A 25,410-nucleotide genomic window follows, 5' to 3' on the forward strand; every position below is an offset into this window, starting at 1 on the left:
GTAGCCAGACCACTCAAACGAGAATCCTGTAGGGGAAATTTTTTAAATGCAGATTCCTGAGCCCTCTTAGAATATGAGAGTTTCAGGCAGAAATTGCACTTTTAAAACCCCAGATAATTCCGATGAGTCAGCAGATCTGTAAATCTCTGATCTGGAGAGAGGGAATACTACCTTGCTGGGGTAGGAAAATAAAATCCCCAATGCTTAGATGTGGGACCTGAGCAATGATTATCTTTTTTCAAGGATAATTTAACTCCTTATTTTAAGACCACCTGTGGATTCAGTGAAGCAGCCATTAATTGGCATGACTAAGTGCCTTTTAATAATAGATATGGAGTATATTGCTGTAACTTCTTTGCTGATCTCCCCAACAGAGAGGAAGAAGTAGAATCTCCTTTGGGCCTGGTGGTCAGATTTCATCCTATCTTTCAAGTGCTCCTCCTCATCTTTTTACTGAGAATAAAGGCAGCTGCTACATCTGTCATGAGAAAACCTGGGGTCACTAAAATAGGGGTGCAATATAGCCAAGTCTCTGGCATAGAGATACAGCTTTTGGCTTGGAATGAAGTTACCCTGTGAAGTAGCTAGACAGAGCCCCATCTCCCGACACTTGGCCTTTGAATTCCTGTAAGTTTTTAAATCAATCACCAGAAAATGGATACTCTCTGGTTTCGCATAGCTGGGCCAAGTGTCCAAGTTCTGGCTCTAACTCAGGGCCTCCCTCTCAAAGTAATTTGGAAGGGTACCTGGGTGGCTCGATTAAGTGTCCGAATTCTGCTCAGGTCATGAGTTCGAGCCCCGCATTGGGCTCTGGGCTGACAGGGAAGAGCCTGCTTGGGATCCTCTGTTTCCCCCCCCCTCTCTGCTCCTCCCTCACTCAAAAATGAACAAACATTTTAAAGAATAAATCAACAAATAAACAAAATGGAGAGGCCAGAGCCAGACAGGTAGAGACCAGACCAACCACCCACCAGGTAACAGCACAGGCCTCCCTGGGGTTAGGTCTGGGTACCTGAGCTGGTTAGGCCAGCCCTGCCAGGGAGCTGAGGAGAAGGGTGGAGATGCAGGGCTTGGAAGAAGAGCCTAGACGCCTTGGAGAGGGCGGGGCTAAGCGGGTTTCTGCAGCAGGCCAGGAGAGGAGGAAATGGGGTGGAGGAATTGTGTTCAGGTGTGTGACACCTGGGCTGGGCTTCTAAAAGGGGGTGGAGCTACCTGTTCCAGCCAGAGATGAGAAGAAAGCTCTCACTGGCACTTGCTTCCCTTGGATGGGATAACTAGAGGGGGTAGCAACCCAGCCTCTGTCTCCACCGCCCCATCAGAATAAAAACACCTCAGGAGCCCTGAGTCCCCCTGTCATACCAAGGAAGGAGAAGGTAAGTGTTCTACTTAATGCTAAGACTGGGGGGTGGTTTTTTCTCCTCAGCTCTCCCCACCTCTTGCTGGCATGGGGCAGGGATGTTACTTCAGAGGGAGCCTTTGAGGTTGTCGCTGGCCTCATTCTCAGTACCCTGGGTCCTGGGGGCTGCAGCTGTGTACCCCGTTAGCCACCAGCAGCTCCAGGCTTCAAGGGACTCTTTTTGGGGGGCCTCTTTGCCCATGCTGGAAAGCTTTGCCTGTATAGTTGGCTGGGATATGAGGGCGGTTGCAGATGATGATGCATGATGATTACTGCATGTGATTTTGGCTTTTCTACATGTTCAGGAGAGGGCAGCCTCTGCCTTTGTCTCCTATAGTTTGAAATGAATTACCTGTGTAGTGTACAGGCATTGGTCGTTACCTATACTATTCCAGGGCCTCTTCCAAAAGCTTATAAAACAATTTTGTAGGATTTTGATACAAGTACACATGTGTGAGGTAGAATGGGAAAGAGCTGGGATTTTGGTGATGGAGACTAAAAACAGTAATGATGAGAGCTTATTGGAAGCTTACCACGTCCAAAGCATGAGGTTGAACCACCTTTCACCTTGTTGCAAGCCCCTGAAACAGGTGTTGGTATTAGCTACAATTACTGACAAGGATGCTGAGGGTCAGGGAAGTTAACTGAGCCAACCCAACATTTGCAGGTTCCAGTCCATGCTCTGCACTTAATCAATGAGGTCATATTTGCTCTGGGGTCTTTCAGATTCAAAGTGTCCAGGGGTGGTAAGGAACAACCACCTGTAAAGAAGCTTTTCTCTGAGCAGAACAAAGCTGACAGCCTCCATCTCCTGTTGCCATATTTAGGAAATAATTGAGACTTTGTCTCTACTTCTCATGCCTCGATACCCCCTTTCCGTGAATTTGGAAACTGTTTGATGCCCACTGTCTGCAATATGTAATCCACATGATCTGTGCCATTAAGAATTCAGAGACTGTGCAGCTGAGCAATGAAGCTGGTCTTTAAAACACCAGAGCCCACAGTGGAAGGAGAAAGGGAATGCACTCAGAGGCCAACCTCAGGCGAGTACACTGTGGCCACTTAGAATTAAACCCAATGCCTCCAAAATGGTTTACCAGACCTCTCACAACCTCAACTCTTGCCCATTCCCAATCTCAGCTAATATCCAATCCCTCAGTTCATGGTGGGCCAGCAACACTGGCTGCCTATGTTTTCTTCCTTGGGACCTGTGTGCCTAGATTTGCCTCCCCTGGGAACATGTTCCCCTAGACTTTTCCTGTATTTGTCTTGCTCTCTTCAATGAAATGGCAGCTCAGATGTTGCCTGTTCAGGGAGCTTTGTTGGCTCAGTTGGTTAAACCTCTGACTCTTGGTTTTGGATCAAGTCATGATCTCACACCTTTGTGGGTTCAAGCCCCACATCAGGCTCTGTGCTCCCAGTGTGGAGCCTGCTTGGGATTCTCTCCCTCTGCCCATCCCTACTTGTGCTGTCTGTATCTCTGAAAGTAAATAAATTTAAAAAAAAAAGTTGCTTGTTCAAGAGGGCTTCCTAAAATGCCCACAGAATCTAAAATGGGTCCACCATCACCACTATCCTCCCCAATGACACTCCCTCACAGCATTATTTTTTCAATGCCAATGGTCATCTGAAATTCTCTCTTCTTATTGTATATCTTGCCACTAGAACACAAGGTCCCTGCAGGAAGGAATCCTCTGTGTCTTCTGCCTGCTGGACATTCCTGAGTACCCAGGGCTTAGCAGATTTCCCAATAATAACAGGCTGTGTTAACAGGGTAAATGAATAATAGAAAGGATCAGGAGATAACTTGACCATGAGGATACCTCCTTCTCATTCAATATTGCCCTTCAATCTCCCTTGACCAGGCAAAACCCTTAGTCTAAAAATGGAAGTGAAAAGCACCTGAATGTTCGGCATGCCTGGGTAGCTCAGTCGGTTAAGCGCCAGACTCTGGATTTTTGGCTTGGGTCATGATCTCATAGTTGGTGGGATTGAGCCCCACATTGGACTCTGCAGATGACAGCATGGTGCCTGCTTGGGATTCTCTCTCTCCCTTTCTCTCTGCCACTCTCCTGCTCACTCTTTCTCTCTCAAATAAACTGGAAAAGTCAGAGTTGTTTGTTTTTGTTTTTAAGTGCCTAAGAGGCAACTGATTTCATTCCTGGAGTAACCTAGAGAAAAAAAAAAAAAAGCCAAATGGCATCAAAAGGATTTAGTTCCCTGAAAATTGGCAAGGTACAATAAGGCTGGCTCTGCTTGACCAGTGTGGATAAACAGCACTGCCTGTGATTCAGCCAAGCATGCTCTTCTGGACCAAATGTGGTATTGATGAGAGTCATGACTGGGTACTTGCCATACCAATAGGATTTCAGAAAGCTGAGCTTGCACCCTTCCAGCCCTGCTTCCTCAGGCTATTCATTTAAATTCTCACCATGCTTTGCTTGTCTTTTGCTATTGTGGGTGTCATTCACTTATAAGGTAGAAAGAGGCTTATATTAGGGACCATGGGATCAAGATTTTTCTATGGGCTCTACCACTCTGCAATTGTGGGCAAGTCCCTTAGTGCCTCCACCTGTCATGTTTCTCCTCTGTAAAATGGAATGATTACAGCTTCCTTCTAGAGCCTGTGAGGCTGTTGTGAAGTGCAGACAGGCCAGCTCTTTGGGTACTCCATGTGAGAGTGATCTAGAAACTAGCAACAATAAGTCTCTCACTCACAAGCACCCAGCCCTGTAAGTGATAGGGAGCAGAGAGTACACAGGTGTGTTTATTTGGGATAATTTCACTTGCAGAAAAGAAGTCTATGAAAGGAAGAAACTCCTCTGCAGGATTCCTTTTCCCAGGCAGCTACCTCACGAATCAACTTACACACTTTAATTAACACCCAGCCTATTTGCTTTGCAGCAAGGAACATTAGAATCCAGCCTAGTGATGCTGCCTCGTTGGCAAGCACACAGCATTTGGCAGTATTTCACATGCTGGTGGTTTTTATGGGTCCCTTCTTACATTTCTGTGTTCTTCATTGTAATGTATGTTAAGCCTTCCTGGCATCAGCTCTGGCCCTGGCCCTATTTGATTTAAGAGACATCTGATTTTATATCTGATCCTCAGGTTGTTCTATAATTCAAGGCATTCCTTAGCTTGTTCTATTTCCTTGTACTACTCTTGACTTGCAGATTTTTAAAAATGCCCTTTTTGAAAGAAAATATCTACGAATCAGGAATCATGCCAGAGTCCTAATGATTTTCTGGGGAAGAAGGGGCCCATAAGCCAAGTTGTACCATGGAAAGAGCATTACAATAAGTGGAGATCTGGGCTAGAATCCTGGCTCTGCTTCTTAATAACCCTTGTCCAATTTCTGGGGCCTTGGTGGGGTTAATAACAATATGAACAGTGGACTTTTATTGAGGACTTACTAAGTGCTTAGAGAATTCCTTGAAAAATGTCCCATGATGTTTGTCCCGATGATCTCTGTGTTTGGAAATAGGGCATGTGAGACGTGGAGGGTATGAGGTTATCAGGTAGTGAGTGATGGAACTCGGATTTGAATGCATGCTTGTTGACTTGAGAGTGCATGTTCTTACCTACCAGGCTTTTTTCCATTTACTCAGATACACTATGCTGGGATCTTTATTTATTGACAATTTGACATCACAAGGCCTGTCCTCCTCACTGTCTGTCATCTGATGAGATGATGCCTATGAAGATTCATTAGAATTGTGCAGTTTTATTTCACCATCGTGAAATAAATTATTTCTTGTTTGCCAAGATTTAGAGAAATGTTCTGTAAGGACTTCAAGTGGCCTTTGAAGAAAATGACAAATATTTTCATAAAACAGTCAAACATTCAAAAAATAGTTTGTCTTGTCAGGAAATAGGAAAATCATCACCTTTAAGCATACATTGGATACTAGGCTGGACCCAAACATTTTTAAATTCTTAAAATGTTTAGGAGAATGTATAAATATTATATGTTGTTCTAAGGACTGACAGCCAATATTGACTAACCACCTCCTCATATTCAGCACTGAGAGAAGCAGTTTCCTCATTATTTTCCTGTGTGAGAGGCCATGCATCACAGTGGTGAAAGGTGTGGCCTTGTGGTTGAGAGTGCGTGGCTCTGTCAGCTGCTAGTCTTGTGACCTTCGACAAATTTCTCAGCCACTCTGTTTTTCAGGTTCCCAGTCTATGATTGGGGATATTACTGAACTTTGCCTCTAGTGGTAGGCATGTTATAGAAATGGATACACAGAAGTGCTAGGAACAGTTCTTGGTATGTAATGGACTCTCAAATATTGGCTGCTACTGTTACTTTTCCCTCAGCCCTTCTATAAGTCCTCGTTCCCCCATCCTATAAACGTAGACACGGATGAAGAATCAGGTCACACAGCTAGAATCAGCATTTGAACTTCCAACTGTGTTCATCTAGAGCTTTCCCTCCCTATGTTTTGTTTCCTCAAACTCTCAGGGAAACAAAAATATGTCTAGGAACTCACGGTTTGATTGGGTTTATACTCTAAGACCAAACATACTTTGTCCCCATACATGTACCTAAAGGTATTTATTGGTCTCCTGTTACCTTCAGGTTGGTGAGTCCAATGTCTTCTTGAAAATGACTAAGTTGTGTCCCCAAGGTATCCTCAACCAGCCAGAACTTTTTCCCCTATTCAGGATTCTTTCTGTGGGCAGGCAACCACACTGGCCGTGAGGTGTAGTTTGCTCATTAAAAGCAATCAGTGGCACTACTGTTCGCCAAGACCGAGGGCTGACCTGACTAGTTAGGAGGCTTCTTTTAGCTCTAAGAGAACACCACCCTAAACTGGCTTAAATCTGTTTATCGAAACTTGAGTTCATACAAATGTTGGGATAAGTAACCAGAATAAATTGTCCATATATCTCTCCTGGGCTAGTCAAACACAGAGGCCAGCACTTGTACTCTTTTGTCTTGCACCCAATTGGATAGTGGAGTTATTTTACAAATTCCTTCTCCCCCTGAGTGGAGACCTGCCTCTGCCAGTATCCCAGCATGCAATGTAAGAGCTCTATGACTCGTAAAAAGCAGCCATCTTCCTCTGCCTGATCTGAGAATGCATGCCTCTTAAATGCCTCCCAAATAATGGCAGTAATTAATAATGAACAGCTTCCTTCTATTGAGTACTTGCTATGTGTGAGTTTACTTAATTAGTTGATGTAATCCTAACACAACAACCCTCTCAAGTAGGTTCCAGTATTAGCCTCTCTAGTGAAGAGGAAGATGACATGTGGAGAGCTCATACGCATGACCAGGAGACCCCAGCTGAAAGTGGTACCATGAGGACATAAACCCAAACCTGTGTGACTAAATACCTGTTCTTCACCTCTGTGCTTCTCCAAACTCCTCCTGCCTGAATCACCCTCACCTAGGTGGCTTGATAACACATTACTGATTAGCTGTGGAAAAACTCGTTAGACTGGCTCACCAACCTGCCTCACCTGGTTTCCCTGGTACTTCCCGCTCTGATCTGGGTGGTGAGTTTGTTTTTCCCTTTGCCCCATCTTATCCAGACACAGTTGATCTCCTTAATAACTTGTCCTTCCTTCCCTAACCCTTCAGCCACTGGATTATCACAGTAGATAAGCCTGAGAATGGAATTTGTCTCCCCAAAGCACCCTCAGCCCATTTCTTACCCTTTGGAAAAGTAACCCTTTTGAGTTTTTCAAATTTCTTTCTTGTTCTCTTTTCAACATGGTTTAAGAACAAGGCAGATTTGATCAAAGATCATAAAGCATATTTTCAATGCTGTGAGACAATTCAGTAATTGGCATCTGAGCCTGAGCACTGGCCTGTGAAGTGTCTTTTACAAAAAGCAGACAAAATGGTGGTCTTCATTGTAGCTGTCTATCAAGTGTTGCTTATGCAACTAGACTATTAGCAGTAAGTACTTGGAAGGACTTGAAAGGACTTGAAAAGGACCAGAAAGGACTTGGAAAAATCTAGTTAAATCTTAGCGTGCCTCTTAATGCCTATGTGATCTTGCACGAATTACTTATTTTCCACAGTAGCGTAACACTGCTTTCATTTTGTTCAGCTCTGCATATATTTACTGACAACATTTCTACAGTGTCCCAAGCACTGACCCCTATACATATACATTTGACTTAAATCTCCCACCAACCTGATGAAGTAAGTCCTGTGATCTTCATTTCACAGGTTAGAAAACTTAAGGTAAAGTTAAGCACCTATTAAGTGGTAGAGATGCGATTTCAAGCCAGTTCTTTCAAAGTCAAAATCCATTCCCTGGACCAGCGTAATGCACTGGCTGATGGTTCAGTGTTAAACTCTTCCCTTTTTACCACAAGAACATGCACAAGTCTTTCTCTTGAGCAGCTCATGCTGTGGACATTTTCCCAAGCCCTGTCAGACTGCACTGCTCCTCATTTTCCAGCCTTCCGATTGATGACCAGAGAAGCTCCAGCCCATGCCCAGATCATCACTCATTATCCTTTCCTTTTCGTCTGTTCTCCCTGTCACAGAGAAAGACCCCTCATCAATGAGAGTAGATCTTTTTTGTTTCTAACAGTTGATCTTCTCAACAAATACTTACACTTACTTCTGAAAATACAGCCATTTATTTCTTCTTGCTCTGCATGGCAGAAGCATAGCTAGACACTGCTGCATTTCTAGAACATACCAGGAAAAAGCAGGGGTTGTGTGTGGGTAAGCCAAATGAGCCATGGAGTCAGGGGCTTGGAGGGGACCCATGAGGACTTAAGCCTAAGAGTACAAAAGTCTTCTCTATCTCATTCGTCTCTATTCCCCAACACCCTGGTCAGTACCAGGCACCTAGGACAGGCTCACATGCTATTCACTGAATCAGTATATTAGCACCTAAAATGGAAAAATTAAAAAAAAAAAGTATGTGTATATTACATGCTTGTTTTCTAGATTTTCTGTTTGGCTTAAGAATAAACAAAAAACGAGGGGCTGAGGGGGTAAGTGTTGGGTCATTTAAATCTTTATATTTGCAGAGAGCTTCTCTTATCACAGTGTCTCTGCCCAGCTACACTTTGAGTTTGGACTCTTAGGATGGAGCTCATTTCCCTCCCATATACTAGCAGCATCTTTTTTGTCATGACTCACATGGAGAGGCCTGTCCCATACATTCCACCTCTTTCCATCCCAGGTGGAACTGTGGCTGAGCAGTAACCAACTAAGCATCCCTGGACCCCATTTTTTGCCCACATTCTCCTTTTTTCCTTGCTTCTAGGACTGTAAGATTTCCAGTTAGCACTAGCAATGAACCAGGCATAGTGCTAAATACCTCCATATACTACTACATTTAACCACCCCAAGACCTCCACCTTAGCATTTTGCAGATTTTAAAAACCCTGACAATTGGAAAGGTAAAGTGACTTGCTACAGGTCCCTAAGCTGATTGATGGTGAACCCAGGCCTCCATGTCAGGTCTCTGGGCTCCCAACCCCAAGCTCTTTCCGCCATGGGCTGCACAGCAGCCTCCCCTTGACTTCAGGGGAGGCCTGTTATGGAACCTCCCATGTGAGAGGAACACTGGTCTTTTCTGATATTTCTCAAGCCAGATCTCCACCACATGAAACGTGTGATGTTTCTAGAAGGGCCATTTCTGATGTCACCTACTGTGAGGTGCATGGGACTGAGTTCCCTGTATCTACTAAGAAACCCAAAATCTCATAAGGGGCCTGTGCCTTCACTCTTGGTTGCCATTCTGTTGAGGATGATGGAGGAGGAGGGGCTTTTGTGTGGTCTGAGAGAAAACAGCCCCAGACCTCAGAAAAATCTGCCTTTGGGTAAAGGTAATGAGGCCCTAAGGGAAAGCCATTTCCACTGCCCAGTGTGTGGAGATGAAAGTCAGCTAGGAGCTCAGAAAGGGGATGGGTTGGGGGAGGAGGGATCCTATTTTTCACTTCCTTATGATGTACAATTGTCACATCTTGTGGCTCCTCTGTCAGGGGCAGCCTGCACTAGCATTTAACAGACATCATCATTTCAACAGAAATAGTTTTGTTTAAAAAGGAAACTACTTTAAATGGGAAATTAGTATTATCACAAACAGAGCAACTGTAAAATTCAGTGATCACAGAGCACCATGAGTAAACTCTATCCAGACAGTGCTGTCTGTGGAGAGTTCTTGCCCTGAGACTGGCTCTCCCTTTGTTTCAAAAAGAGAGTTAAATATTAACTGGCACAGTTTTGTGGGTATGACGTTTCAGTTTGGGAAGTTCTGGAGATGGTGGCAGCTACAATAGTGTGAGTGTACTTAATGCCACTGAACTCTGGGCTTAAATGGTTAATACAGGGGGCATCAGGGTGCTCAGTTAAGCCTCCAACTCTTGGTTTCTGCTCAGGTCACGATCTCACAGTTTGTGGGTTTGAGCCCCAAGTTGAGCTCAGCACTGACAGTGCAGAGCCTGCTTGAGATGCTCCCCGCCCCTGCCCCTCCCCTGCTCCTGTGCTTGTGCATGCTCATGTGTGCTCTCTTTCTCCCCCCCCACCCCCCTTTTTCCTGGCCCTCTCAAAATAAACTTTAAAAAAGATTTTTGAAAATAGTTAATGCAGTAAGTTGTTAATATATTTTACCACCATGGAGGGGGGGAAGGGAATGAGGCAAGGCTTTTTGTACACTTATAAAACAATCTAAGGTATCCTAAGTGAAAACAAAGTGCTGAACGGGGTGGTTAAAATGTGTAACTTCTAGATTAAAAAAAAAAAGACACACACACCTCTATGCTTTTATATGTAAGGATCCCTCTGAAAGAATGATGGTATTTGAATCTGTAGAAGGGGCCCTGTCGTTGGGAACAAAGAGGGAGGGAGCATCATTGTTGGCTGTGTGATTTGTGTTCCCTGTGCACCTATAACTCATTCTAGTTGATGATAATTTTTTAAGCCCTAATAAAAAAGATTGACTAGCACCACAATGAAACTGTCACCCTGAAGCAGTTGTTCTCAACCTTGCCTGCACCCTAGACCATAGCTGCTCCAAGTAAGCTCCCCCAAGGAGTGGCATCAGCATCACCTGGCTGGAAATGAGGCTTTCCAGCCCCACCCACACCCATGGAATCAGAGTATGCCTTGGCCCAAAATCACCAGGTGGTTTGCAGGACATGAAAGAGGGAGAAGCACGGCATAGGACTAATTAAATCAGAATCTCTTGAGGTGGGGCTTGAGCCTGGAGTTGATTAAAGCACTCCAGGTGATTCCACAGGGCAGCGGATGCTGAGAGTCCCTGACAACACAACTGGGGAAAATGAAGAGCTTGAATTTCCCTATTAAGGGATTCCATTTTATTGAGTATGGTCCCTGTACGTCTCTTAAAAATCATTATGCATGCCACACTTGAGAGCACCAGCCTCAGATCTCACAAACATCACAGGAACGTGTAACATTGAGATTCACCTGAGCTTGATGGGGAAAATGTTCTTCTTTACTAGCTTTGAGTACTTCCTGCCCCCCCCCCCCCATATAACAGACTTCACAGTTTACACAAACAAATACCGATTAATTTTTTTTTTTTATCCAGGAATATGGCATAATATCAGATCATCACAAAATCTGCATTTGATTTTGGAGTTGGAAAGACCTGCATTTGAATTCACCTCTCTGAGCCCCATGCCCAATGGGGTTAACATCTACCCCCATAGAACTATGTTGCTTCAATGAGATGGTGTAGATAACGCTTGATCCATCATAAGGGTTTGCTTACTGTGAGGTGACAACTGGATGTTTATGTCCACTGTCCCCTCCCTGCTGCATCTTGTCCTGGGCTTCTCTTGCTGTCACTTCTCCCTTCACATTTGCTTATCTGCCTTGAGTATCTTTTGTACAGATGACATTTCTCACATTACAATAGAAGCCAAGGAACTCGGCTTCTACCTCCCCGGTCTCTTGACAAACAACAACAACAAAAAAAAACCTCTGCTGTCTCTTACCAAATTATCTGACACATTTCTAAAATACAAGTGAAACCTCATTACATGGATGAACAGCTTTCCATCAGCTCATTCCTAGCTCTGATATTAATATAATTGTTGCTGAGACACTGCATTTGGCCTCAGAGGCAGGCAGGAAGGCGTCATTGTCAGTGCCCTGAGATGGCTGCCAAGTGCAGAGAGCTGTTGGAAGCTGCTAGGCTTCTGCACGGATTGATGGTGTAGGGTGGACGCCATGCTTCCCTTCCACTGTTGTGACAGGCACCAGTTGGAGGAGAGGGGTAGGGTATCCAAGTCAGAGATAGATATTCTCCCCTGCAGCACCCAGAATCATCTTTTCAAAATGCAAATCTGAACATGTTTAAACCTTGGCCTAAAACCGTATGAGAGTTTCTTACTACTTTGAGAGTGAAGAGTAGCTTGCCTAATGGCGTCTACAAAGTCTCACTTTGACCACTGGGCATTTTCCTCCCTCGATTGAGTTCTTGCTTTGTTCGAGTCCCGATTCCCAGGTCATAGACCAAGTCTGATTTTGTGCAGCCTCCTAGCATTAGGGCCTAGTTTGTAGCAGATGCTTGATAAATATTCATGGTAGGAATAAACACATGCAAGGATGTGATACAGGGAGTTCCTGCCTAATTTACCACCCCCTGCTTTGCAGTATGTCTCCCAGTAACATTGAAATCTTGCAAGTTGCCTATACAGGTACCAGGCTCTTTTCTACCTTAGAGCTTTTATTTGACTGGACCCCCTGCTCAAGATTATCATTTTATTCCTTACTCACTTTGCCTAGGAAATCTTACTCTTACCCAGGGATTTTTTTCCAATAAATTTCCCTTGACTCCCAACCTTCTAGGTGTCTCAGTGACTATAGCCCTGCTTTATGTCCCTGTTGCATGCCATATACAATTTTTCATTTAAGTCTCTTCCAAGTTTGTGTCGGTCTTTCTAACACCTTGGGAAAGAAGCAATGAGATAATGCCAAGTATGTGTGGCATGGTAGGTAATGAGTAGATAGGGTATGTGTGTGAGAGAGAAAAAAAATAGGTCACTGATATTTCACGATGAATAAAGTATGATTTACAACCTTGATGCTTTTGGACTAGCACCAGTTTCTTCCATCTGGGTTTGCTTCCCATCTCTTACCCTGGTCATTTTATTATCCTTCAGACTTCAGTTTTAGTTAGATCACTGCCACATGGAAGTTTTTTTGTCCCAACCATAGATCCCATCAAACTCACTCTATATATTCTAACTTCTTATGTTCCTTTACAAAGCAGATTATCGTTTCCAAGTACAAACTGTATTCTTAATTTCATTTGCCTCTCCCATTAGGCTGGCAGCTTCAAGAGGACTGACTTTATCTTCATTTTCTCCCCCAGCATATAACATAGTGCCTGGCACCATGTAGGTACGCCCTGGAATGAATAATTGATCATCTGCAGCCCTTATTACTTCCCAAGTATGAAAAGAGAAAATAGGCAGATAAGAATGCCTAGTTTCCCTTTCTTACTGTGGTCCTGTGAGCATGTTCCTCAACTGGTTATGCATAGAAACTCCCCACTCCTTCCCCCCATGCCCTGTCATTCAGCAGGGCAGGCATTTGCAGGGAAGCATTGTGGCTGCTGGTCCTACCCTGCCCCTTGGTGCTCTCCTCCCTGCTCAAATCAGGCCACAGTTGTCTGAGAGCCTGTTCTTTGGAACGCTCAGCAAGGTCCAGCTGCCAACTGCTGAGGCAGCAGAAGTGCAGGGTGGCAAACCCAGAAGGGGAGGCAGGTGGCGGGGAGGAAAGCAAAGTTGTGTCTTGTAAGTAGGTATGACATCCTCAGACATGCTCCATCTGGAAGAATGAGCTTTAACAGACTCTGGGGGCTGGCGACGGGAGAGCTGCTACTCTTCCTCCTCTCACTGCCCCTCTCATGGCAGACCCATGTTGTGATTAGACTTGAGAAGTTTAATAGCCTTCCAGATGACAACCCTCCTCCCCACCCAATTATACCACTTGAAGCTGAACATTTCCCTGTCATTGACATTGATAGGACATTGACATTCCTGACATGGCCAAACCACCACAAAGTTTTCTTCCTATTGTCTTGTCCTAGAAAGCCTTCTGGTGACTGTCCACAGGTAGCTTGAAGGTTAGAAGCCTCCAAACCTCTAGGTAGCCCAGGGAGAGGATTGGGAGGTATGCATGTGAATGTCTTTGTCCTTGATTGGTAACAGCTCTATGGCCATGGGTTGGGCAGTGGCCTGGTTGTAGCAAGGAAATTAAGCAGAAGGAGAGAAGTTCACTGAGCTCAGAAGCCTGGGCCCCACACTTGGGTATATGCTGTTTGTGCCCCTGCAAACAAAGGGAAAGAACAATTGGAGTGGTTTTCTCATTATGTTCTCTGTGGGTACATAGAGGTATTGAAAGGGATGATTTGAAGCCACCATGCAGGGCAGGGGGTAGGACCTTGAGGCAGTCCTCCCAAGTATTTATCCCTATGTCTGAACCACGTGCACACACACATGCTCACATGTATCCTTGAAATAATGACATATACTATCTTCTTAGAGAAGGTTTCATCTGCTTCATGTACTGGTGTACTGTGAAGGGTATATAGCACTGTAGGTGATAAAGAGATAGGACCCAGTAGAGCATGAAAAGATTTAGAAGCCACTAAACCAGATAAACTCTGAACTCTATCGGTCCCCTGACACTCCAGCTGTAATACTGGAATGCATAGTCCTGTCTCAGATGTGTATCAGAAAGTAACAAGACCATAGTAGTTAAAGACTGTGGGCTGTGGAACCAGCCTGCGTGGGCTCGAGTCTGGCTTCTGCCACATACTCTGTGTCCTTAGGGAAGTTATTTAACATTTCTTTGTTTTCATTTCCTCATTTCTAAAATGGGTATAAAGGAGTATATATCTCATAGAGTTACTTTGAGGATTAAATGAGTTAAATAGGTAAAATACATAGAATGCTAAAAAAAATTTGTAAATATTAGAAGTTACTGTATTGTTTAGCATTATTAATGTTTTTATAAACATTTTAGGGGATTATGCATCCCTTTGTAAATCTATTAAAGCTCTGGGCTCTTTACTTGGAAAGCTATATACTGAAAATTCCTGTGCATTTAATTTAGAGAGCAGTTAGCTCATTGTATTCAGTGGGACCCTGAGGCCTGAAAGAGGGAAAGGCTTGTCCCAAGATCATGTAATGAAGTAGAAGTAAACCAAGAACTAGAGTGTGGGTTTCCAGTTCCCAGCCTGGTGTTCTTTTCCGTGCACACACTCTTCCTCCCCAAATGCAGACATAGTAAGAGCCCCACAAAGACTTGCATTCCATCCCTGCTTTTCACCCTACTAATGGTATGACCTCAGCAAGTTTCTGAACATCTCTGAGCCCCAGTTTGCTTCTCTGTAGAATAGGGATACACTGTACCTCCTGAGTGGTTGTAAAGTTCCCACCTCAGAGGGAACACAGATTAAGTGGGCTACTCACCCCCCACCCCCTGACCCCCTGTCTCTGCTTCTGGGAAGTCAACACTTTCTTCTACACAAAAGGCAGACTAATGGAATGGAAAGGGTTTCCTCTCCAAAACATATGATAATCCTAGAAAATAAGTTGGTATACTTGATAGATAGCCTTGAGACAAAGAGTGGGGTAAAATAAACGCTTCATTCTCTTTTTGTGATTTCTCTTGCCTGGATATCCAGGGATTGGCTCTCTCGGAGATACCACATCCAAACAAGGAAATCCCCACCTTTGAATGTTACCTCATCATACTTTGAAAATCTTTTAGGGGTGCCTGGGTGGCTCAATAGGTTGAGTGTCCGACTTCGGCTCAGGTCATTATCTCACGGCTTGTGAGTTTGAGCCCTATGTCGGGCTCTGTGCTGCAGAGGGGCCTGCAGCCTGCTTCTGATTCTGTGTCTCCCTCTCTCTGCCCCTCCCCTGCTCACACTCTCTCAAAAATAAATAAATGTTAAACAAAAATTTAAAGCTTTTAAAGACATAATTTAGGGGTGCCTAGGTGATTCAGTCAGTTGAACATCTTACTCTTGATTTCACCTCAGGTCAAGATCCCATAGTTGTGGGATTGAGCCCCATGTCAGGCTCCACATGGAGCATAGAGCCTGCTTAAGATTCTCTTTCTGTCCCTCTCCCAAACTTGTAAGCTCTCTCTCTAAAATAATTTTAAGAAGACACAATTTGAGGTGCCTGCGTGGCTCAGTTGGCTAAGCATCTGATTTTGCCTCAGGTTATGATCTCACGTTTAATGAGTTGGAGTTTCATGTCAGGCTGTGCTGACAGCTCAGAGCCTGGAGCCTGCTTCGGACTCTGTGTCTCCCTCTCTCTCTTTGCCCGCCTCCCTCTCGTGTGTTCGTGTTCTCTCTCTCTCTCTCTCTCTCTCTCTCTCTCTCTCTCTCTCTCAAAAAATAAACATTAAAAATATAAAACAAAAGAAAATACGATCTGAAGAAGGTCTAGTGACTTGTTCAAGGAGGGACTTGTGAGGCTGGCACAAGAGCTCAGGTCTCTTGATTTTGAATCAAGACCCTTCCTTTGTTATAGCAGTCATGGTGGTCCTACAGTATCTCACTCCTAGTATATATGTTGGTCTCCAGCTTGTGTTTGGGCCCCAGCCTCAACAGAGCTCTCTTTTAGGCTTTAAGAAACTCCTATGACTAGGCTTCCTTGAGATCAATCCCCATACTCTCTCCAAGAAAAGAAGACAAGACGGCTATTTCCTAGGTCTAAACCCTGAGAGGAATTTTCCTCGTGACCCTTTAAAAAGAGAACTGGACAACTTCACCAGCCTTTTATTAATGTTGTGGAAAGTCTACCTCATTGATCCCATGTTGGTGACTTCTTTCCCTGAACAGCTGTATAGTTAGTATCTGGACATATAGTCGTGGCTACATATAACCTCATATTTTTCATCTACCTAGTCCACGTTTATAAGTCTTACCTCCCCAGTTAGACTTGTCAGTGTCTTGAGAAGAAGGTGGTGTTTTATAACCTTTTTGCCATTGGGTCTCACAGATTTCTGAACATAGAAGAAGGCTTAGTTTAAGAACTTACTTTTTTAACGTAACCAAGTAAAACACAAAGGCCTGGTTAATTTTCTTTTATAAATAAATACACACACACTTAAGTGGCACATAGCTTGCATTTTTGTAGAAATATGTTGGCAAGTCACTTAATCAGTAAAACTGAAAAATCAGGCAATTAATAGGTACTAATAAATGATTGCTAATTAAATCTTATGACGGAGCAGAGCTGATCTATGTTCATCTTAGAACTCAATATGTCTCAAATTGCTGCAAATCTTTCAAACAAGGTATACATTTATGTAATCACCTTTCAAAGGGACCTAGTTTTAGAGACTGCAATTTGCCAAGAGATTGGACTGGGTATTTCTATGGCAAATAATTCCATTTACATTACACCCAGGCCTGGTAACACTGCATGCCCTGAATAACTCATTATTATCAGTACAAAGCTTCCAACCCTATAAAAGGTGCAAAGCATAAAGAATACATAAAGGAGATAGAACATGCAGGTTCTTTACATTTCTTCAACTTTTTTTTTTTGCTAGCACTCTCTTTGTAGGACTTTAGCTAAAGGAAATGAAAGAAATGAGTTGTACAACCAAATTAGAATGTGCGATTTGGGCCAAGTGGACTAAAGTAAAGGAGATAATGGACAGACTGGGATAAAGAGCTCAGAGTAGCCAGTGTACCACTAGGTGTATGCAGTTTTCATTTTCTGGAAGCCAGTTTTATAAGGCTGTAGTCCCATGGCTAAAGTCTGGTGCCAACTCTGCCTCTGGGATCCAATGAAGTTCTGAGAGAGGGAAGGAAATAAAAAGAGCCAGAAGGGAATTCCTCTAGCCTCCATTCCATTAACCTTAGTTCCTTAAATTTTAGAAGTAGATTTCCAGGGAGCAGCAGGTCCCATGGAGTTGTATACGGTGGTTAAAGTCTTGCCTCAGGGTACAAAAAGCATGGACCTGGGGCTGGAAGTTTGATCTCCTAATTCCCATCCTGGTGCTGGTGTTATAGGAAGATGATCAAGAGATCACTTATCTGCTTATCTATTTGGAGATTTATTTGAAGGAGTTATCCATGGTGTGGGGTGTGTGTGTGTGTGTGTGTGTGTGTGTTTGTCTGCAATTGAGGTATAATTGACATGAAGTATTGTATTTATTTTAGGGGTACAACATAATGACTTGATATTTGTATGTATTATAAAGTGATCACCACCAGAATAAGTCTAGTTAACATTCATCAGCATACATAACTTAAAAAATTTTTTTTAAATATTTGTTTATTTTTGAGAGAGAGAGCTCAAGCAGGGGAGGGACAAAGAGAGAGACAGAGACAGAATCTGAAGCAGGCTCCAAGCTCTGAGCTGTCAGCACAGAGCCCAATGTGGGGCTTGAACCCACAAACTGTGAGCTCATGACCTGAGCTGAAGTCAGTTCCTTAATCGACTGGGCCACCCAAACACCCCCCCATAAAACCATTTTCTAATTGTGATGACAACTTTTTTTTTAAGTTTATTTTGAGAGAGATATAGGCAGTGTGAATTGGGGAAAGGCAGAGAGAAGGGGAGAGAATCCCAAGCAGGCTCTGTGCTCTGAGCACAGATCCCAATGCAGGGCTCAAACTCATGAAATTGTGATATCATAACCTGAGCCAAAACTAAGAGGCAGATGCTTAATCAACTAGCCACCCAGGCACCCAAATGATGACAACTTTTAAGATCTATTCTCTTAGCATCTTTCAAATATATAATACAGTGTTAATTATAGCCACTATGATGTATATTGCAAATCCGTGACTCACTTATTTTATAACAAGAAGTTCATACCTTTTGATCCTGTCCACCCATTTTGCTCGTCTCTACCCCACTTCTGGCAACCACCAATATCTATTCTCTGTATCTATGAGCTTGGGTTTTTTTATTTCAAATGTGAGATCGTAAGGTATCTATCTTTCTTTAACTTATTTCAGTTAACATAATGATGTCAAGATCTACCCATGTTGTAGGAAATGGCAGGATTTCCTTTTTTATACCTGAATAAGATGCCATTGTGTATATGTGTGTACAAACATACAAACACATTTTCTTTATCCATTGATCCATCAATAGGACCTTATGTTGCTTCTGTACCTTGGCTTCACTGCCTTTAACAAAGCTAAATATTTCAATCAAATCTAGAATTCTTTTATAATCTGCAGAATATCTATTGTATGAGGGACATAAGGATGTTGCCCTGGAATTGAGTCGTGGCCCATCTTGTTCTCTTGCCCCCACTGAGCCAGTGGCCTCAATAGCTATTCTCCCTCATCTGAAGTACTACCTTTCTAAAAAACCTATTTATCAAAGAAGCAGGAAAATGAACCTTCTGAGTTATGCCAATCCTATTCTTTAAGGTCACACAGAGCACAGGGAAGTGTGGGATGCCACTGAACCACCTCACCTGGTATCCTTAGGGTCTCAAGAGATAGGGAAAGCACAGTTACTTAATACCATCTAGAATCTTTAAAAAAAAATGACAAAGAATTATTCCTGTCTCATGAAAGTCCAATATTTTCTTAGGTAATTTATTCTTCATCATTTTACCCCTTATATTTGCTTGTTTTGTTTTATCCCAATTTACCCTGTGAGAACTTGCATTCAATTGTTATGTTGAGTACACAGGCTCTGCCTTACCTGTTTCCATCTCTGGCCAGTGCTCACATAGCCCCTTTCAACACCAGTGGGAGTAATCTCTCTCCCTTCTGGGGTATAAGCTCCTTGGCAGTGCTTACTTTTTTTTTTTTTTTTGTCTTGCTCTTGGGTCTTTACACATAGTGTGTTGAACTAAATATTTGTCAACTAGAATAGATTAATAGTCATGATAATCACAATGTCTTCACGCTTACTATTTGCTAGACACTGGACTGAGAACTCTATGTGCATCATATTTAGCAAGGAGGTCTCGGTTTCCTCATAGGGTATGTGGAAATACTACCATATTTTCTGTGTCTAAAGAAAGCAAGCTGGGTTAGATGGTCCTTTGAGGTGAATTTCATCCCTGAGAGTATATCCTTTGAAATGTTCCCCTCTCAGACTTCCTGAAGAGAAACATTTCTGTATTAAGTTCTGTTAAAAGAAGACCATCTCCCATAGTATGTTTTTAACACTTAACTGTTTGGCCAACATTACAGGCTATCAGTGCCTCAGACTCTCACATACTTTGAGTAAAGCTTCACTTTATCTTAGCATGTGCCCTCCTCTGCCTACCAAAAACCATCTGCTAAAATCAGAAATGACCTTGAGAGCATCTAGTTCAGCCTCCTGTTTCTAACTGGCTCTGTACTTAAGCATCCTGGCCACATTAGGTGAAGGGAAGCCTCAGTCTTCCTTTGTGATTCATTTCTATTCATTCTTTTCTCTCTCCAATTCCTTCTAGGTCAGTTCAAACTCAGATTCCTCCTTTTTAGTGCTTAGCCATGGTTTTAAAGCTGGGGCATGTAGAAGTGGGAATGACAGAACATTTGCAGAATTTTAAGATTTTCGAGAAGCAGCAGGAGAGTTTTGAGTTATATCTCCTTTGCCTTCTGAGCCTTGAAAAGGTGAGTAAAGGAGATGATGCTAGTCATGGATGTTAAATCTGGAATGCAGAAGACCTCTGAAGAAAAAGTAGTTTGAAAACCAGCCTCTTCCACTGGCTAGTTTCAGGATTTGGTTTCTTCGACATTTTTTAAACAGTTATAACACTATTTCCTTGATTCTAAGTCATACACTTTTTTTTGTCATCAACATTTCTTAAGCAGATTCACCCTTTTATAAATTATAAGCTCATTCAGAGTACTGTTTTTCCTCTTCCCCTTTAACCCTTCTAAAAATTACTAGATTATCTCCCACCAAAAAAAAAAAATTAATTGATTTTGGTACTAAAATGTAATAATTCTTGCTTAATTTATAGGATGCTGAAGCCTGAATGAGACTAAATATTAGGTATTTTGAAAACTAAAAAGACCCATATAAGTATTTTTTTATGAAATTTATTGACAAATTGGTTTCCATACAACACCCAGTGCTCATCCCAAAAGGTGCCCTCCTCAATACCCATCACCCACCCTCTCCTCCCTCCCACCCCCCATCAACCCTCAGTTTGTTCTCAGTTTTTAAGTCTCTTATGCTTTGGCTCTCTCCCATTCTAACCTCTTTTTTTTTTTTTCCTTCCCCTCCCCCATGGGTTCCTGTTAAGTTTCTCAGGATCCACATAAGAGTGAAACCATATGGTATCTGTCTTTCTCTGTATGGCTTATTTCACTTAGCATCACACTCTCCAGTTCCATCCACGTTGCTACAAAAGGCCATATTTCATTTTTTCTCATTGCCACGTAATATTCCATTGTGTATATAAACCACAATTTCTTTATCCATTCATCAGTTGATGGACATTTAGGCTCTTTCCATACTTTGGCTATTGTTGAGAGTGCTGCTATGAACATTGGGGTACAAGTGCCCCTATGAATCAGTACTCCTGTATCCCTTGGATAAATTCCTAGCAGTGCTATTGCTGGGTCATAGGGTAGGTCTATTTTTAATTTTCTGAGGAACCTCCACACTGCTTTCCAGAGCGGCTGCACCAATTTGCATTCCCACCAACAGTGCAAGAGGGTTCCCGTTTCTCCACATCCTCTCCAGCATCTATAGTCTCCTGATTTGTTCATTTTGGCCACTCTGACTGGCGTGAGGTGATACCTGAGTGTGGTTTTGATTTGTATTTCCCTGATGAGGAGCGACGCTGAACATCTTTTCATGTGCCTGTTGGCCATCCGGATGTCTTCTTTAGAGAAGTGTCTATTCATGTTTTCTGCCCATTTCTTCACTGGGTTATTTGTTTTCCGGGTGTGGAGTTTGGTGAGCTCTTTATAGATTTTGGATACTAGCCCTTTGTCCGATATGTCATTTGCGAATATCTTTTCCCATTCCGTTGGTTGCCTTTTAGTTTTGTTGGTTGTTTCCTTTGCTGTGCAGAAGCTTTTTATCTTCATAAGGTCCCAGTAATTCACTTTTGCTTTTAATTCCCTTGCCTTTGGGGATGTGTCAAGTAAGAGATTGCTACGGCTGAGGTCAGAGAGGTCTTTTCCTGCTTTCTCCTCTAAGGTTTTGATGGTTTCCTGTCTCACATTTAGGTCCTTTATCCATTTTGAGTTTATTTTTGTGAATGGTGTGAGAAAGTGGTCTAGTTTCAACCTTCTGCATGTTGCTGTCCAGTTCTCCCAGCACCATTTGTTAAAGAGGCTGTCTTTTTTCCATTGGATGTTCTTTCCTGCTGTGTCAAAGATGAGTTGGCCATACGTTTGTGGGTCTAGTTCTGGGGTTTCTATTCTATTCCATTGGTCTCTGTGTCTGTTTTGGTGCCAATACCATGCTGTCTTGATGATGACAGCTTTGTAGTAGAGGCTAAAGTCTGGGATTGTGATGCCTCCTGCTTTGGTCTTCTTCTTCAAAATTCCTTTGGCTATTCGGGGCCTTTTGTGGTTCCATATGAATTTTAGGATTGCTTGTTCTAGTTTCGAGAAGAATGCTGGTACAATTTTGATTGGGATTGCATTGAATGTGTAGATAGCTTTGGGTAGTATTGACATTTTGACAATATTTATTTTTCCAATCCATGAGCAGGGAATGTCTTTCCATTTCTTTCAATCTTCTTCAATTTCCTTCATAAGCTTTCTATAGTTTTCAGCATACAGATCCTTTACATCTTTGGTTAGATTTATTCCTAGGTATTTTATGCTTCTTGGTGCAATTGTGAATGGGATCAGTTTCTTTATTTGTCTTTCTGTTGCTTCATTGTTAGTGTATAAGAATGCAACTGATTTCTGTACATTGATTTTGTATCCTGCAACTTTGCTGAATTCATGTATCAGTTCTAGCAGACTTTTGGTGGAGTCTATCGGATTTTCCATGTATAATATCATGTCATCTGCAAAAAGCAACAGCTTGACTTCATCTTTGCCAATTTTGATGCCTTTGATTTCCTTTTGTTGTCTGATTGCTGATGCTAGAACTTCCAGCACTATGTTAAACAGCAGCGGTGAGAGTGGGCATCCTTGTCGTGTTCCTGATCTCAGGGGAAAAGCTCTCAGTTTTTCCCCGTTGAGGATGATGTTAGCTGTGGGCTTTTCATAAATGGCTTTTATGATCTTTAAGTATGTTCCTTCTATCCCGACTTTCTCAAGGGTTTTTATTAAGAAAGGGTGCTGGATTTTGTCGAAGGCCTTTTCTGCATCGATTGACAGGATCATATGGTTCTTCTCTTTTTTTGTTGTTAATGTGATGTATCACATTGATTGATTTGCGAATGTTGAACCAGCCCTGCATCCCAGGAATGAATCCCACTTGATCATGGTGAATAATTCTTTTTATATGCCATTGAATTCGATTTGCTAGTATCTTATTGAGAATTTTTGCATCCATATTCATCAGGGATATTGGCCTGTAGTTCTCTTTTTTTACTGGGTCTCTGTCTGGTTTAGGAATCAAAGTAATACTGGCTTCATAGAATGAGTCTGGAAGTTTTCCTTCCCTTTCTATTTCTTGGAATAGCTTGAGAAGGATAGGGATTATCTCTGCTTTCAATGTCTGGTAGAACTCCCCTGGGAAGCCATCTGGTCCTGGACTCTTATTTGTTGGGAGATTTTTCATAACCGATTCAATTTCTTCGCTGGTTATGGGTCTGTTCAAGCTTTCTATTTCCTCCTGATTGAGTTTTGGAAGAGTGTGGATGTTCAGGAATTTGTCCATTTCTTCCAGGTTGTCCAATTTGTTGGCATATAATTTTTCATAGTATTCCCTGATAATTGCTTGTATCTCTGAGGGATTGGTTGTAATCATTCCATTTTCATTCATGATGTTATCTATTTGGGTCATCTCCCTTTTCTTTTTGAGAAGTCTGGCTAGAGGTTTGTCAATTTTGTTTATTTTTTCAAAAAACCAACTCTTGGTTTCGTTGATCTGCTCTACAGTTTTTTTAGTTTCTATATTGTTTATTTCTGCTCTGATCTTTATTATTTCTGTTCTTCTGCTGGGTTTAGGCTGCCTTTGCTGTTCTGCTTCTAGTTCCTTTAGGTGTGCTGTTAGATTTTGTATTTGGGATTTTTCTTGTTTCTTGAGATAGGCCTGGATTGCAATGTATTTTCCTCTCAGGACTGGCTTTGCTGCGTCCCAAAGCGTTTGGATTGTTGTATTTTCATTTTCGTTTGTTTCCATATATTTTTTAATTTCTTCTCTAATTGCCTGGTTGACCCACTCATTCGTTAGTAGGGTATTCTTTAACCTCCATGCTTTTGGAGGTTTTCCAGACTTTTTTCTGTGGTTGATTTCAAGCTTCATAGCATTGTGGTCTGAAAGTAAGCATGGTATAATTTCAATTCTTGTAAACTTATGAAGGGCTGTTTTGTGACCCAGTATATGATCTATCTTGGAGAATGTGCACTCGAGAAGAAAGTCTATTCTGTTGCTTTGGAATGCAGAGTTCTAAATATATCTGTCAAGTCCTTCTGATCCAATGTCTCATTCAGGGCCCTTGTTTCTTTATTGACCATGTGTCTAGATGATCTATCCATTTCTGTAAGTGGGGTGTTAAAGTCCCCTGCAATTACCACATTCTTATCAATAAGGTTGCTTATGTTTATGAGTAATTGTTTTATATATTTGGGGGCTCCGGTATTCGGCACATAGACATTTATAATTGTTAGCTCTTCCTGATGGATAGACCCTGTAACTATTATATAATGCCCTTCTTCATCTCTTGTTACAGCCTTTAATTGAAAGTCTAGTTTGTCTGATAGAAGTATGGCTACTCCAGCTTTCTTTTGGCTTCCAGTCGCATGATAAATAGTTCTCCATCCCCTCACTCTCAATCTAAAGGTGTCCTCAGGTCTAAAATGAGTCTCTTGTAGACAGCAAATAGATGGGTCTTGTTTTTTTATCCATTCTGGTACCCTATGTCTTTTGGTTGGAGCATTTAATCCATTTACATTCAGTGTTATTATAGAAAGATACGGGTTTAGAGTCATTGTGATGTCTGTATGTTTTATGCTTGTAGTGATGTCTCTGGGACTTTGTCTCACAGGGTCCCCCTTAGGATCTCTTGTAGGGCTGGTTTAGTGGTGACAAATTCCTTCAGTTTTTGTTTGTTTGGGAAGACCTTTATCTCTCCTTCTATTCTAAATGACAGACTTGCTGGATAAAGGATTCTTGGCTGCATATTTTTTCTGTCTAGCACCCTGAAAATCTCGTGCCAATTCTTTCTGGCCTGCTAAGTTTCAAAAGAGAGATCAGTCACGAGTCTTATAGGTCTCCCTTTATATGTGAGGGCACGTTTACCCCTTGCTGCTTTCAGAATTTTCTCTTTATCCTTGTATTTTGCCAGTTTCACTATGATATGTCGTGCAGAAGATCGATTCAAGTTACGTCTGAAGGGAGTTCTCTGTGCCTCTTGGATTTCAATGCCTTTTTCCTTCCCCAGTTCAGGGAAGTTCTCAGCTATTATTTCTTCAAGTACCCCTTCAGCACCTTTCCCTCTCTCTTCCTCCTCTGGGATACCAATTATGCGTATATTATTTCTTTTTAGTGTATCACTTAGTTCTCTAATTTTCCTCTCATACTCTTGGATTTTTTTATCTCTCTTTTTCTCAGCTTCCTCTTTTTCCATAACTTTATCTTCTAGTTCACCTATTCTCTCCTCTGCCTCTTCAAGCCAAGCTGTGGTGGTTTCCATTTTGTTATGCATTTCGTTTAAAGCGTTTTTCAGCTCCTCGTGACTGTTCCTTAGTCCCTTGATCTCTGTAGCAAGAGATTCTCTGCTGTCCTGTATACTGTTTTCAAGCCCAGCGATTAATTTTATGACTATTATTCTAAATTCACCTTCTGTTATGTTATTTAAGTCCTTTTTGATCAGCTCATTAGCTGTTGTTATTTCCTGGAGATTCTTCTGAGGGGAATTCTTCCGCTTGGTCATTTTGGATAGTCCCTGGCGTGGTGAGGACCTGCAGGGCACTTCC

The 25,410-nt window shown here is 42.3% G+C and overlaps 1 protein-coding gene across 1 annotated transcript in view; it reads left to right on the top strand.

Annotated features, from left to right (window-relative positions):
- The first annotated feature begins 1,213 nt into the window (after positions 1-1,213).
- The window catches only part of ATP10B (ATPase phospholipid transporting 10B (putative)), a 350,924-nt gene continuing 326,727 nt past the window's right edge, over positions 1,214-25,410 (top strand). The window contains exon 1 of the mRNA XM_047860005.1: positions 1,214-1,373. The gene's annotated coding sequence lies outside the window, so the exon portion shown is untranslated. The remainder of the gene's footprint in view (positions 1,374-25,410) is intronic.

The sequence above is a fragment of the Prionailurus viverrinus genome, chromosome A1 (assembly GCF_022837055.1).
Source record: "Prionailurus viverrinus isolate Anna chromosome A1, UM_Priviv_1.0, whole genome shotgun sequence".
Taxonomy (NCBI): domain Eukaryota; kingdom Metazoa; phylum Chordata; class Mammalia; order Carnivora; family Felidae; genus Prionailurus; species Prionailurus viverrinus.